Here is a 16,789-nt window from a genome sequence, read left to right on the forward strand (position 1 = left end):
AAGCTGGAGTCTGTGGAGAATCTTTCATCCAGAAAGTATACTATTAACAAAGACGGTCCACAAATACGCAAATAGTTAAAATGTAGAAATTAAAAAAAGAAAAAGAAAAATGCCGTCGAGTCAGTTCCAACTCATAGTGACCCTATAAGACAGAGGAGAACTACCCCATAGAGTTTCCAAGGAGCACCTGGTGGATTCGAACTGCCGACCTTTTGGTTAGCAGCCATGGCACTTAACCTCTACACCACCATGGTTTCCAAATTAAGAAATAGGGATAGGAAAAACTCATGAATTAGATTTAAGTCACTTGGCAGTTCTTACATGGCAGGATCTATAATTTGATGGACAATAATGACTTAATTTTTAAAAGATTTTAATCAGGCCAGTGATATGATTGGAGTAGTACTTTGAGAAGATGAATCTGGCAGTGGTGACAAAAGGGGGGTGGGGATTGGTGAGGTGCAGGCAGTAAGTCATGTTCTCTTAGGAAAAAAACAAAAAAAACCCAAACCCACTTCCATCGAGTCCATTCCGACTCATAGCAACAGTATAGGACAGAGTAGAACTGCCACACAGAGTTTCCATGGAGGGCCTGGAGAATTTGAACTGCTGACCTCTTGGTTAGCAGCCTTAGGACTTAACCACTGCACCAACAGTGTTTCCTTTCTTAGGATGCTTAAGGTCAATTGTTTACAAACTACCCCTGAGAGCCCTAGGTATTCTTCAGAGTTTGCAGGTGGGGTGAGGTTTGAGAGAATAGGGCTGTAGATTCTCAAGTCTATTCAGCCAGAATATCGACCATAATGAGACTCTGTACAAGACTGCAGGGTTTTAGCCTATTCATCAACACTGGGAAGTTCAAAAGGTGGAATGCACTTTCAAAACAGTTGGTAATAAACAATAGCAAAAAATCACTAACCAAATTGTAGGCCAATTTAGCTTTTAGTAGAATAGAGGGTGACAGGACAGTCCTAGATAATCTATGACATGTGCTTCCCCCCAAAAGTTTATACTTAATAAATGCAGCAGAGGCGGGGCCAAGACGGCGGACTAGGTGGATGCTGCCGCGGATCTCTCTTGCAACAAAGACTCAGAAAAACAAGGGAATCGATCACATACATACCAATCTACGAACTCTGAACAACAAGCACAGACTTAGAGACGGAAAATGAACAAATACGGGCAGACGGCGACCATTTTCAGAACTAGGAGCCAGTGTACCAGGCAGGTGACCTTCAGAGCCCGATCTGGGGCAGAGCCCAGGGGGGCAGATGGCACAGACGGGGGGCCCAGCCCTTCCCCCCCGAACCCATCCTGGGAGGAAGTCTAGCTGGTTGGCACGGGGGGCGTAGTGGAGCAGCCGGAGGGAGAAGCACCCGGGAGGTAGTGACTGATATTGGAGCGAGGAGAACAGCGTCCCAGCTGGGGACCCGTCCCACCAGGAGTTTGGCAGGAAGCGGGCGGGGCACGAGCGGGGGGGGGGGGGTCAGCTATATTTCCCTAAAGCGACCCTGGGGCGGGGCCCACACGTTCGTGCGGGAGGACGCCCACCCAGTCCGCGCGTGTGGCGTGGTGCACGGGAGGGAGAAACCACCGGAAGTGACTGGTCTCGGACCGGGGAAAGCAGAGTCCCAGCCCGCAAGCCGTCCCGCTGGGATTTGGGCACACGTGCAGGCGGGCAGCGTGAGCGCGGGGTCCAATTATATTCTCCTGAATAGACCCTGGGGGCAGGCCCACCCGTTCGTGTGGGAGACGCCCACCCAGTGCGCGGGAGTGGTGCCGCGCACCGGAGGGAGTAGTCCCCGAGAGGAAGTGACTGGTCTCCGAGCAGGGAAAGCAGTGTCCTAGCCGGGAAGCCATCTCGCCCGGATTTTGGTGGACAGGGGCAGACTGTGAACGCGGTGTTCAGCTCTATATTCTGTGGTGCTACACTCCCAGCTCTCTGATCCCTCCCCCACCCTCCCCAGGCGGCTCCATGAACATCCAAATACCCGGAGCCAGAGGGAGAATTCAGATAGGGATCTGACGGCATATTTTTTTTAGCTGATTACCTGGAAAATCTAGTTTCCCAGTGATGGCTCAGAGACAGCAGTCCATATCAAACCACATAAAGAAACAGACCATGACAGCTTCTCCAACCCCCCAAACAAAAGAATCAAAATCTTTCCCAAATGAAGATACAATCCTGGAATTATCAGATACAGAATATAAAAAACTAATTTACAGAATGCTTAAAGATATCACAAATGAAATTAGGATAAATGCAGAAAAAGCCAAGGAACACACTGATAAAACTGTTGAAGAACTCAAAAAGATTATTCAAGAACATAGTGGAAAAATTAATAAGTTGCAAGAATCCATAGAGAGACAGCATGTAGAAATCCAAAAAATTAACAATAAAATTACAGAATTTGACAACGCAATAGAAAGTCAGAGGAGCAGACTCGAGCAATTAGAATGTAGACTGGGACTACTGGAGGACCAGGGAATCAACACCAACATAGCTGAAAAAAAATCAGATAAAAGAATTAAAAAAAAATGAAGAAACCTTAACAATCATGTGGGACTCTATCAAGAAGGATAACTTGCGGGTGATTGGAGTCCCAGAACAGGGAGGGGGGACAGAAAACACAGAGAAAATAGTTGAAGAACTCCTGACACAAAACTTCCCTGACATCACGAAAGACGAAAGGATATCTATCCAAGATGCTCATCGAACCCCATTTAAGATTGATCCAAAAAGAAAAACACCAAGACATATTATCATCAAACTTGCCAAAACCAAAGACATACAGAAAATTTTAAAAGCAGCCAGGGAGAAAAGAAAGGTATCCTTCAAGGGAGAATCAATAAGAATAAGTTCAGACTACACAGCAGAAACCATGCAGGCAAGAAGGGAATGGGACGACGTATACAGAGCACTGAACCAGAAAAACTGCCAGCCAAGGATCACATATCCAGCAAAACTCTCTCTGAAATATGAAGGCGAAATTAAGGTATTTACAGATAAACACAAGTTTAGAGAATTTGCAAAAACTAAACCAAGACTGCAAGAGGTGCTAAAGGAGATTGTTTGGCCTGATGACCAATAATATCAGGTACCAGCACAATACAAGGTCACAAAACAGAATGTCCTGATATCAACGCAACTCAAATAGGGAAAGCACAAAAACAAACAAATTAAGACTAATTCTAAAAAAATAAATAAATAAGCAAAATAATACACATAACAGGAAATCATGGAAATCAATAGATAAACGATCACAATAAACAAAAAGAGGGACTAAATATAGGAGGCATTGAACTGCCAGATGGAGAGGGATACAAGGCGATATAGAAGGATACAAGTTAGGTTTTTAATTCGAAAAATAGGGATATATAATGAGGTAACCACAAAAAGGAATATCAATTCCATAAGTCAAGAAAAAAGCCAAGAAAAATGTAACGACTCAACAAACACAAAGTTAAACATTATGAAAATGAGGATCTCACAAGCTACTGAGAAAAATGTCTCTGCACAAAAAAGCATGTGGAAAAATGAAATGGCCAACAACACACATGAAAAGGCATCAAAATGACAGCACTAAAAACTTATTTATCTATAATTACGCTGAATGTAAATGGACTAAATGCACCAATAAAGAGACAGAGAGTCATGGACTGGATAAAAAAACACGATCCATCTATATGCTGCCTACAAGAGACACACCTTAGACTTAGAGACACAAACAAACTAAAACTCAAAGGATGGAAAAAAATATATCAAGCAAACAATAAGCAAAAAAGAAGAGGAGTAGCAATATAATTTCTGACAAAATAGACTTTAGACTTAAATCCACCACAAAGGATAAAGAAGGACACTATATAATGATAAAAGGGACAACTGATCAGGAAGACATAACCATATTAAATATTTATGCACCCAATGACAGGGCTGCAAGATACATAAATCAAATTTTAACAGAATTGAAAAGTGAGATAGACACCTCCACATTTATAGTAGGAGATTTCAACACACCACTTTCGGAGAAGGACAGGACATCCAGTAAGAAGCTCAATAGAGACACAGAAGACCTACTTACAACAATCAACCAACTTGACCTCATTGACTTATACAGAACTCTCCACCCAACTGTTGCAAAATATACTTTTTTTTCTAGCGCACATGGAACATTCTCTAGAACAGACCACATACTAGGTCATAAAACAAATCTTTGCAGAATCCAAAACATCGAAATATTACAAAGCATCTTCTCAGACCACAAGGCAATGAAGCTAGAAATCAATAACAGAAGAACTAGGGAAAAGAAATCAAATACTTGGAAAATGAACAATACCCTCCTGAAAAAAGACTGGGTTATAGAAGACATCAAGGAGGGAACAAAGAAATTCTTAGAAAGCAACGAGAATAAAAATACTTCCTATCAAAACCTCTGGGACACAGCAAAAGCAGTGCTCAGAGGCCAATTTATATCGATAAATGCACACATACAAAAAGAAGAAAGAACCAAAATCAGAGAACTGTCCCAACAACTTGAACAAATAGAAAGTGAGCAACAAAAGAAGCCATCAGACACCAGAAGAAAACAAATAATCAAAATTAGAGCTGAACTAAATGAATTAGAGAACAGAAAAACAATTGAAAGAATTAACAAAGCCAAAAGCTGGTTCTTTGAAAAAATTAACAAAATTCATAAACCATTGGCTAGACTGACTAAAGAAATACAGGAAAGGAAACACATAACCCAAATAAGAAACGAGAAGGACCACATCACAACAGAACCAAATGAAATTAAAAGAATCATTTCAGATTACTACGTAAAATTGTACTCTAACAAATTTGAAAACCTAGAAGAAATGGATGAATTCTTGGAACAATACCACCTACCTAAACTAACACATTCAGAAGTAGAACAACTAAATAGACCCATAACAAAAAAAGAGATTGAAACGGTAATCAAAAAACTTCCAACAAAAAAAAGTCCTGGCCCAGACGGCTTCACTGCAGAGTTCTACCAAACCTTCAGAGAAGACTTAACACCATTACTATTGAAGGTATATCAAAGCATAGAAAAAGATGGAATACTACCCAACTCATTCTATGAAGCTACCATCTCCCTGATACCAAAACCAGGTAAAGACATTACAAAAAAAGAAAATTATAGACCTATATCCCTCATGAACATTGATGCAAAAATCCTCAACAAAATTCTAGCCAATAGAATCCAACAACACATCAAAAAAATAATACACCCTGATCAAGTGGGATTTATACCAGGTATGCAAGGCTGGTTTAATATCAGAAAAAACATTAATGTAATCCATCACATAAATAAAACAAAAGATAAAAACCACATGATCTTATCAATAGATGCAGAAAAGGCATTTGACCAAGTTCAACACCCATTTATGATAAAAACTCTTACCAAAATAGGAATTGAAGGAAAATTCCTCAACATAATAAAGGGCATCTATGCAAAGCCAACAGCCAATATCACTCTAAATGGAGAGAACCTGAAAGCATTTCCCTTGAGAACGGGAACCAGACAAGGATGCCCTCTATCACCGCTCTTATTCAACATCGTTTTTTTTTATGCAAAGCCAACAGCCAATATCACTCTAAATGGAGAGAACCTGAAAGCATTTCCCTTGAGAACGGGAACCAGACAAGGATGCCCTCTACCACCGCTCTTATTCAACATCGTACTTGAAGTCCTAGCCAGGGCAATTAGGCTAGACAAAGAAATAAAGGGTATCCAGATTGGTAAGGAGGAAGTAAAGCTATCACTATTTGCAGATGACATGATCGTATACATGGAAAACCCTAAGGAATCCTCCAGAAAACTACTGAAACTAATAGAAGAGTTTGGAAGTGTCTCAGGATATAAAATAAACATACAAAAATCACTTGGATTCCTCTACATCAACAAAAAGAACACCGAAGAGGAAATAATCAAATCAATACCATTCACAGTAGCCCCCAAGAAGATAAAATACTTAGGAATAAATCTTACCAAGGATGTAAAAGACCTATACAAAGAAAACTATAAAACTCTGCTACAAGAAATTCAAAAGGACATACTTAAGTGGAAGAACATACCCTGCTCATGGATAGGAAGACTTAACATAGTAAAAATGTCTCTCCTACCAAAAGCCATCTATACATATAATGCACTTCCAATCCAAATACCAATGTCATACTTTAAGGGGATAGAGAAACAAATCACTAATTTCATATGGAAGGGAAAGAACCCCCGGATAAGCAAAACATTCCTGAAAAAGAAGAAAGTGGGAGGCCTCACTCTACCTGATTTCAGAACCTATTATACAGCTACAGTAGTCAAAACAGCCTGGTACTGGTACAACAACAGGCACATAGACCAATGGAACAGAATTGAGAACCCAGATATAAATCCATCCATGTAGGAGCAGCTGATATTTGACAAAGGACCAGTGTCAGTCAATTGGGGAAATGATAGCCTTTTTAACAAATGGTGCTGGCATAAGTGGATATCCATTTGCAAAAGAATGAAACAGGACCCATACCTCACACCATGCACAAAAACTAACTCCAAGTGGATCAAAGACCTAAACATAAAGGCTAAAACGATAAAGATCATGGAAGAAAAAATAGGATCAACCCTAGGAGCCCTAATACAGAGCATAAACAGAATACAAAACATTACCAAAAATGATGAAGAGAAACCAGATAACTGGGAGCTCCTAAAAATCAAACACCTATGCTCATCTAAAGACTTCACCAAAAGAGTAAAAAGACCACCTACAGACTGGGAAAGAATTTTCAGCTATGACATCTCAGACCAGCGCCTGATCTCTAAAATCTACATGATTCTGTCAAAACTCAACCACAAAAAGACAAACAACCCAATCAAGAAGTGGGCAAAGGATATGAACACACATTTCACTAAAGAAGATATTCAGGCAGTCAACAGATACATGAGAAAATGCTCCCGATCATTAGCCATTAGAGAAATGCAAATTAAAACTACGATGAGATTCCATCTCACACCAACTAGACTGGCATTAATCCAAAAAACACAAAATAATAAATGTTGGAGAGGCTGCGGAGAGATTGGAACTCTCATACACTGCTGGTGGGATTGTAAAATGGTACAACCACTTTGGAAATCCATCTGGCGTTATCTTAAACAGTTGGAAATAGAACTACCATACAACCCAGAAATCCCACTCCTCGAAATATACCCTAGAGATACAAGAGCCTTCACACAAACAGATATATGCACACCCATGTTTATTGCAGCTCTGTTTACAATAGCAAAAAGCTGGAAGTAACCAAGATGTCTGTCAACGGATGAATGGGTAAATAAATTGTGGTATTTTCACACAATGGAATACTACGCATCGATAAAGAACAGTGACGAATCTCTGAAACATTTCATAACATGGAGGAATCTGGAAGGCATTATGCTGAGCGAAATGAGTCAGTTGCAAAAGGACAAATATTGTATAAGACCACTATTATAAGATCTTGAGAAATAGAAAAAACGGAGAAGAACACATACTTATGTGGTTACAAAGGGGGGAGGGAGGGAGGGAGGGAGAGGGTTTTTTATTGATCAGTCTGTAGATAAGAATTGCTTTGGGTGAAGGGAAAGACAATACTCAATACAAGGAAGGTCAGCCTAATTGGACTGGATTAAAAGCAAAGAGGTTTCCGGGATAAAATGAAAGCTTCAAAGGTCAGCGGAGCAGGGGCTGGGGTCTGGGGAACTTGGTTTGAGGGGACTTCTAAGTCAATGGACAAAATAATTCTATTATGAAAACATTCTGCATCCCACTTTGAATTGTGGCACCTCGGGTCCTAAATGCCAACAAGCAGCCATCTAAGATACATCAATTGGTCCCAACCCACCTGGAGCAAAGGCAAAGGAAGAACACCAAGGTCACACGACAACTAAGAACCCAAGAGACAGAAAGGGCCACATGAACCAGAGACCTACATTATCCTGAGACCAGAAGAACTAGTTGGTGCCCGGCCACAATCGATGTCTGCCCTGTCAGGGAACACAACAGACAACTCCTGAGGGAGCAGGAGACCAATGGGTTACAGACCCCAAATTCTCATTAAAAGAACATACCTAATGGTATGATTGAGACTAGAGGAATCCCAGAGACAATGCTCCCCAGAACGTCTGATGACACAGGACAGGAACCATCCCCAAAGACAAATCATCAGGCATGAAAAGGACTGGTCAGTGGCGGGGAGAGAGATGCCGATGAAGAGAGAGCTAATTAAATCAGGTGGACACTGGAGAGTGTGTTGGCAACTCTTGACTGGAGGGGGGATGGGAAGATAGAGAGAGAGGGAAGATGGCAAAATTGGCACGAAACGAGAGACTGTAAGGGCTGACTCAATAGGGGGAGAGCAAGTGGGAGAAGGGAGTAAGATGTATGTAAACCTACATGTGACAGACTGATTGGAATCGTAAATGTTCACTTGAAGCTTAATAAAAATTAATTAAAAAAAAATAAAAATAAATGCAGCAGGACAATGACATGGTTCTTAAGTGCTTTGTGCCTATTATCTGCCAGCTACTGTTTTAGGTCCTTTGATACATATTAACTCTTCTGTGCTTAACAAAAACTTGATGAAGTGGATATTGTTATAGTAAAGTATAATAAAGTCATATAAATGAATTAATAGATAATTATTATAATTTTACAGTTGACAAACTGAAGCACAGAGAGTTTAAATAACTTGCTTAAAATCATATAATTAATAAGTGACAGGATTCAAATAGTAGAAACAACTTTTTAGATTTTTTGGCTGATCAACTAATCTGCTACCTCTGCCAGTACCAACGCTTTGTTAATTCTCTATTTTCAGTCTTTGGATTTTCAGAGAGTTTTTAACTTGTACTTGTGTACAGGTCTTTAAAATGTTTCTTGCACACATGACAGGGCACAATGCAGTAGTTCCTGGCTTTTGAAGCAATGTGATCTAGGCTAGGAAACCCTGGTGGCATAGTGGTTAAGTGCTTATGGCTGCCAACCAAAGACCCGGCAGTTCAAATCTGCCAGGCACTCCTTGAAAACTCTATGGGGCAGTTCTGCGCTGTCCTTATAGGGTCACTAAGAGTCGGAATCGACTCGACTGCACTGGTTTGGTTTTTGGTTTTTTGATCTAGGCTATTGCACAGGTCCAAGGAAAATCTATGTGAAAATTAGAGTTGTCCTTATACTTTTTCTCATTCTTGCTGAACTATGCAGACCTTTATCACATCACGGTGGCACTGCCAAGAGGGTAGGTAATGTATTCCTGAGTCTCAGGTGGCCTGTGTCTCAGCCCTTTTAACAAGATTGTCCTTTCCATTACTTGGGGTTTTCATTTAATATTCTCCTGTGTTAGAACCGTGGTAACAGCAGAGCCAGGCTGATTTAGCAGTACAGATAGACACTCATTTCTCAAATGATTTTTTCTTCATACTAAAGGACATTCATATATTTAAGTTAAAAATGTTGATTTTAGTTCATATGCTTAAGTGGATGTTGATGTTGTAATTCAGGCTGTTTATTTCAATTCTCATAAGGAAATTCAATCCTTTCTATAATAAGATTTAAAAAAGCACAGTTACAAGTACATCAGGAGCCTTTTGGTTTGCAAAGTTATTTAATGTCTTGTTAATACTTGTAAGCACCAGTTAAATGTGAAGCTTGGTTTTGAAGGTGTAAGTTAATTCATGGGATAGAAGTAGAAGGTATTTTAAAGAACAAATAATTTTTTTAAAGATATTTATTTAACTAAAATAGAAAATCATTAAAAAATACCAGTCACTGCAGGCACACATAACCAAAACAAACAAACAAAAATAAACCCGTTGCCATCTAGTCCATCCCAACACATAGTGATCGTATAGGACAGAGTAGAAATGCCCCATAGGGTTTCCAAGGATGCTGGTGAATTCAAACGGCTGACCTTTTGGTTAGCAGCCAATGCCTTAACTACTGTGTCACCAGGGCTCCAGAGAAACCATGTTTTATATTGTTTGTTTTTTTAATGGAGGCATATTCGAATTAATGTCCAGAATAAAGTCAGAAGTCATTTCTGAGCTACTAAAAAAACCCTTAAAAAAACAACTTTGAGGCAACATTGCCCTATATTCATTTTTATATTTATATGAATTTCCTCTCATATAATTAATTCTCAACTCTTTCAAGATAAAATAAGTGAAAAATACAAAAACCAAAAATTAAATTTTTATAATTTAAGTTTAATAATCTCATTAGGAATGTAGGTTTTTGAAGGTTAAAATTTACCTGTAAGTTACATCTACTTTCAAGAAGATGAATGAAAATTTTAATTAAATAGCTAATTCCAAAAATGACATGCTAGGTTATTTCAGCCCAACTAGCAATTTTCTTGAAAGTTTCAGATTAGTGTCTGCAAATTATCAACCAAAGTATTTGAAGTGGAAGTAATACAAGGAAAGTTAACTTTTCCAAGTTTGACCTAAAAAAAAAAAATTCCTGAAAACCAGTATTATTTTGTTGTGATTTAGATACATTCATTTCAAGCTAATGAAATATTATAATCATTTTCACATTTCATCATTAAGTAAAATATAGCATTCATACATATTTTTCTTCAACATTTAATGGTATTATATTCTATACAGTGGAATGACTCCAAAGAGAAATAGTTCCACTGATCCAGTATAATTTTATGGAAGTGTATTTAATTTAGGGAAAGTAATAAATGCCACATTAGATTATACCAAAGTTCTATTTAGCCAAATTTTCATCTCCAAAAGTTGTGCCAAGGAATACTTGTGGGTAAGAAGAGGAGGAAAGGTAAAATTGATATAATATTGTAGCAGGAAATATATAGAGCTGTATACAATGATCTTTCCTATTTAGGGATAACTAGAGGAATTACCAAAAGAAAACTTTGAGTTGTGTAGGATAGAAAAAATGAGAATGTGACAGATTTGTAGAAATGAAGCTGATGACCACCATAAAAATAACCAAGACCTTACCCCATTCCAATAATCATTGTGATCAGGACCTGAAACCCTTAAGAAATCATGTTGAGGATAGATTTTTTTTTTTCTTACTATATAATATTTGATTTCCACACACTTTTTTTTTTTTTCTATGTAAAATTCCTAGCAAAGGCAGTTTTCCTACTTTGCTCTTTGTCAGTGCCTAGCTGAAATATTTCAACTAGCTTATCTTTTGGAATTAATTTATTATCAGGCAGGATAGACACAACTGTTAATTCCTCCTTGAATTGAAAATCCATATTCTAGATGGTTCTCATCACATGTCTCTCTCCACAGGGCTGCCTCATGCGTGGCATGGCATCTGGTTTCCCTGTCAGAGCAAGGATTGGAGCTAGGATGAGGGTGAGAGTGATCTAGATAGAAGCTGCAGAGGTTTATAAACTAATCTCAGAAGTAACATCCCATCACTTCTATTAAATTCTATCCCTTAAAAGTGAGTCACTAAACCTTCCTCACACTCAAGGAGAGGGGGTTACATAAAAGCATGAATATCGGTACGGGGAGGATCTTTGGGGGCCATCTTAGAGACTGCCTACCACATTAATCCCTTTGCTTCTGTCAATTCTTTTGGTGAGGGGGAAGACCTATGATCAAGGTACAGTATAGTTTAAATCTTATAAATGGACTTATGGAATGCGGAAGATATCATCAGAGAGGAGTCCCCTTGTTTCATGCCTACAGTTTACAAATTAGAAAACTCAAAACCAGAAAATGAAAGTGACTTGTTTGAGGTAGAGCTGAAACGAGAACAAAGCTCTTTTGTTTTTTCTTTTTTTTTTTTTTTGTTCCATTACACTATCTTGCAAATTATGAATTTTTAAAAACTGTTTTGACATCATTTTAGACTTACAGGGTAGCTGTAAAAATAGTTTAAGGGTTCCATATAACTTTCACCAATCATTTATTAGCATCCTACATTAAAAAAAAAACCAATGCCATCGAGTCGATTCCTACATAACCATACCAAAACTAAACCTGTTGCCATGAAGTCAATTCTGACCCATAGCGACCTTACAGGACAGAGTAGAACTGCTCCCTAGGATTTCCACTGAGCAAATGGTGGATTAGAGCTGCTGACCTCTTGGTTAGCAGCCATAGCTCTTAACCATTATGCCACCACAAATAACTTTTTTTTTTAATTTATACTTTATTAGTATTTATCATACTTTATTCAGATTTTACTTGCTTTTCCAGTAATGTTCTGTCCTTTTCTTGTCCCAGAATACTACTTTGAATTTAGTCATCATGTCTTCTTAGTAAATAATGCTGCAATAAACGTTTGCATACACGTGTCTGTTTGAGTTGCTGCTTTAAATTCTTTGGGGTATATGCCTAGGAATGGAATTGCTGGGTCATATGGTTTTTCTGTGTTTAACTTTTTGAGCAACTGCCAAACTGTTTTCCACAGCTGCTACACCACTTTACAATTCCACCAGCAATGAATTAGGGTTCCAACTTCTCCATATCCTCTCCAGCACTTGTTATTTTCCAATTTTTTTAAACAATATCCATCCTGGTGGGGGTGAAGTTGTATCTCATTGTGGTTTTGATCTGTATTCCCTTAGATTACTAATCATGCTGAGCATATTTTCATGTGGTTGCTTCCATTCACATATATTCTTTGGAGAAATGTATCCTGGCATTACCAAAGACAAAAGCTGTTCAAAATAAAACCACAGAGGTTTATTTTAGGCACAGGTTACAGTTCGAACTGGGAACAACAAAGCTCATAGAAATGAAACAGTGGTGTCTGAAGAAGTCCAGGCATAGGATAATTACACTGTTAAAGCAGGAAACAGTTGCAGGATACATCTGATTGGTGCATTTTTGATTAAGGGAGTACAAGGTGGGATTTCTGGGGGTGGGGTGCCTGATAGGCCTGTAGGGTACAGTTTTAAAGGACTGATTGGTTACTAGATATTAATGGCTAAAATTAAAGTTTACAGACAATAGTTACAGATTGCTTAGGCAAGGATCACAAGAGGCTTACACACATGTTTTCCACTTCTATTTGGCAAAAACATCTTACTGGCAGCAGCACTTCTCCTGAGTACCTGTATTCTCAGGGGTACAGATGGACATCTGTGTCAGGAATCCACATGGTGCATTTTTTCACATCTCACTTTTTACCACCTAGGGCATATATTTCTCTAGTTACTAAAAGCTTGTTAAGCAAAAATATGATCAAGGGTCAGATAGTATTGTTATCATCAACTCAGCCATGTTGTGCTTCTACATTACTGACTGCAGGAGAAGTGTTTCCCTGTGACAAATGTCTACCCAAATTTTGCTAAAATTTTAATTGAATTGTAAGTCTTTTCATTGTTCAGTAGGAAGTGTTGTTTACATATTATGGATATTAAACCTTTATTTCAATTCTCTCTTTCTTGTAGTCAGTTCTTTTTTACTAGTATCTTGTTCTGAAGATGTTTGGCAAAGGTTGGATCTGTTTTTCAACTTACACACTGTCAAATGTCCTATCATCTCTCAATAAATGTTAAATAACAGATATAGTATCCTTTAAAGGATAAAAAAAAGTAAAAACTTACTTTTTTTTTTTTACTTTTTTTTAGGGCTCAAAAAAAGCAACAATTATGAAGATGGTACAGGACTGGGCAGTGTTTCATTCTATTGTACATAGGGTAGTTGTAAGTCACAACCAACTCAACAGCACCTAACAACAACAACAGCCTTATACTGACAATGTTTTGTTCTGAATTACTGGTAGAGGGTAAAACAGTTAACTACATACAGCTCACTACATACTTACACACACACACACACCCACACCCACAAACCTTGCCAAATATTAGGAGTTCTTGATCTTATATGCCTATTTGGATAATGAAAAATTTTATAAACATGTTACTTTATGGCCATGATAAGGAGATATTGGTAAAATTGTGATCTGGCAACTGGCAAGTTGTAAATAACAAGGCTAGGCAGGAAAAAAATCTAATCCTACTCATTGACTTCCCCACGTGTCTGTCAGTTTGTCATACTGTGGGGGCTTGCATGTTGCTGTGATGCTGGAAACTATGCCACTGGTATTCAGATACCAGCAAGGTCACCGATGGAGGACAGGCTTCAGCTGAGCTTCCAGACTAAGATAGACTAAGAAGAAGGACCCAGCAGTCTACTTCTGAAAAGCATTAGCCAGTGAAAACCTTATGAATAGCAGCAGAACATTGTCTGATATAGTGCTGGAAGATGAACCCCCCAGGTTGGAAGGCACTCAAAAGATGACTGGGGAAGAACTGCCTATTCAAAGTAGCGTCACCCTTAATGATGTGGATGGAGTAAAGCTTTCAGGACTTTCATTTGCTGATGTGGCAAAACTCAAAATGAGAAGAAACAGCTGCCAACATCCATTAATAATCAGAACCTGGAATGTACGAACTATGAATCTAGGAAAATTGGAAATCATCAAAAATGAAATGGAACACACAAACATCGGTATCCTAAGCATTAGTGAGCTGAAATGGACTGGTATTGGCCATTTCAAATCAGACAATCATACAGTCTACTATGCTGGGAATGACAACTCAAAGAGGAATGGTGTTGCATTCATTGTCAAAAAGAATGTTTTGAGATCTATCCTGAAGTACAATGCTGTCAGTGATAGGATAACATCCGAATGCCTACAAGGAAGACCAGTTAATACGACTATGATTCAAATTTATGCACCAAAAACTAGGGCTAAAGATGAAGAAATACAAAATTTTTATCAGCTGCTGCAATCTGAAATGGATCGAACATGCAATCAAGACTCATTGATAATTACTGGTGATTGCAATGAGAACGTTGGAAACAAAGAAGAAGGATCAGTAGTTGGAAAATATGCCCCTGATGATAGAAACAATGCTGGAGACAGAATGATAGGATTTTGCAAGACCAACGACTTCTTCATTCCAAATACCTTCTTTCACCAACATAAACAGTGGCTATACACATGGGCCTCGCCAGATGGAACACACAGAAATCAAATTGACTACATATGTGGAAAGAGACGATGGAAAAGCTCAATATCATCAGTCAGAACAGGACCAGGGGCCGACTGTGGAATAGACCATCAATTGCTCATATTCAAGTTCAAGCTGAAACTGAAGAAAATCAGAGCAAGTCCACAAGCGCCAAAATATGACCTTGAGCATATACCACCTGAATTTAGAGACCATCTGAAGAATAGATTTGATGCATTGTACGCTAGTATCCGAAGCCCAGACGAGTTGTGGAATGACATCAAGGACATCATACATGAAGAAAGCAAGAGGTCACTGAAAAGACAGGAAAGAAAGAGAAGACCATGATGGATGTCAAAGGAGACTCTGAAACTTGCTCTTGAGCATCGAGCAGCTAAAGCAAAAAGAATTGATGAAGTAAAAGAACTGAACAGAAGATTTCAAAGGGCCTCTCGAGAAGACAAAGCAAAGTATTATAATGACATGTGCAAATAGCTAGAGATGGAAAACCAAAAGGGAAGAACACACTCAGCGTTTCTCAAGCTGAAAGAACTGAAGAAAAAATTTGAGCCTAGAGTTGCAATAGTGAAGGATTCTATGGCGAAATTATTAAATGACGCAGGAAGTATCAAAAGAAGATGGGAGGAATACACAGAGTCATTATACCAAAAAGAATTAGTCGATGTTCAACCATTTCAAGAGGTGGCATATGATCAGGAACTGATGGTACTGAAGGAAGAAGTCCAAGCTGCTCTGAAGGCATTGGCGAAAAACAAGGCTCCAGAAATTGATGGAATATCAATTGAGATGTTTCAACAAACAGATGCAGCGCTGGAGGTGCTCACTCGTCTATGCCAAGAAATATGGAAGACAGCTTCCTGGCCAACTGACTGGAAGAGATCCATATTTATGACTATTCCCAAGAAAGGTAATCCAACCAAATGTGGAAATTATAGAACAACATCATTAATATCACATGCAAGCAAAATTTTGCTGAAAATCATTCAAAAATGGCTGCAGCAGTATATCGACAGGGAACTAACTGCCAGAAATTCAGGCCAGTTTCAGAAGAGGACGTGGAACCAGGGATATCATTGCTGATGTCAGATGGATCCTACCTGAAAGCAGAGAATACCAGAAGGATGTTTACCTGTGTTTTATTGATTATACAAAGGCATTCGACTGTGTGGATCATAACAAACTGTGGATAACATTGTGAAGAGTGGGAATTCCAGAACACTTAATTGTGCTCATGAGAAACCTTTACACAGATCAAGAGGCAGTTGTTCGGACAGAACAAGGGGATACTGATTGGTTTAAAATCAGGAAAGGTGTGTGTCAGGGTTGTATTCTTTCACCACATCTACTTAATCTGTATGCTGAACAAATAATCCAAGAAGCTGGGCTATATGAAGAAGAACGGGGCATCAGGATTGAAGGAAGATTCATTAACAACCTGCGTTATGCAGATGACACAACCTTGCTTGCTGAAAGTGAAGAGGACTTGAAGCACTTACTAATGGAGATCAAAGACCACAGCCTTCAGTATGGATTGCACCTCAACATAAAGAAAACAAAAATCCTCACAACTGGACCAATGAGCAACATCATGATAAATGGAGAAAAGATTGAAGTTGTCAAGGATTTCATTTGACTTGGACCCACAATCAACAGCCACGGAAACAGCAGTCAAGAAATCAAAAGACTCATTGCATTGGGTAAATCTGCCGCAAAGGATTTCTTCAAAGTGTTGAAGAGCAAAGATGTCACCCTGAAGCCTAA

Source organism: Elephas maximus, chromosome 5, assembly GCF_024166365.1.
Source record: "Elephas maximus indicus isolate mEleMax1 chromosome 5, mEleMax1 primary haplotype, whole genome shotgun sequence".
Lineage (NCBI taxonomy): Eukaryota > Metazoa > Chordata > Mammalia > Proboscidea > Elephantidae > Elephas > Elephas maximus.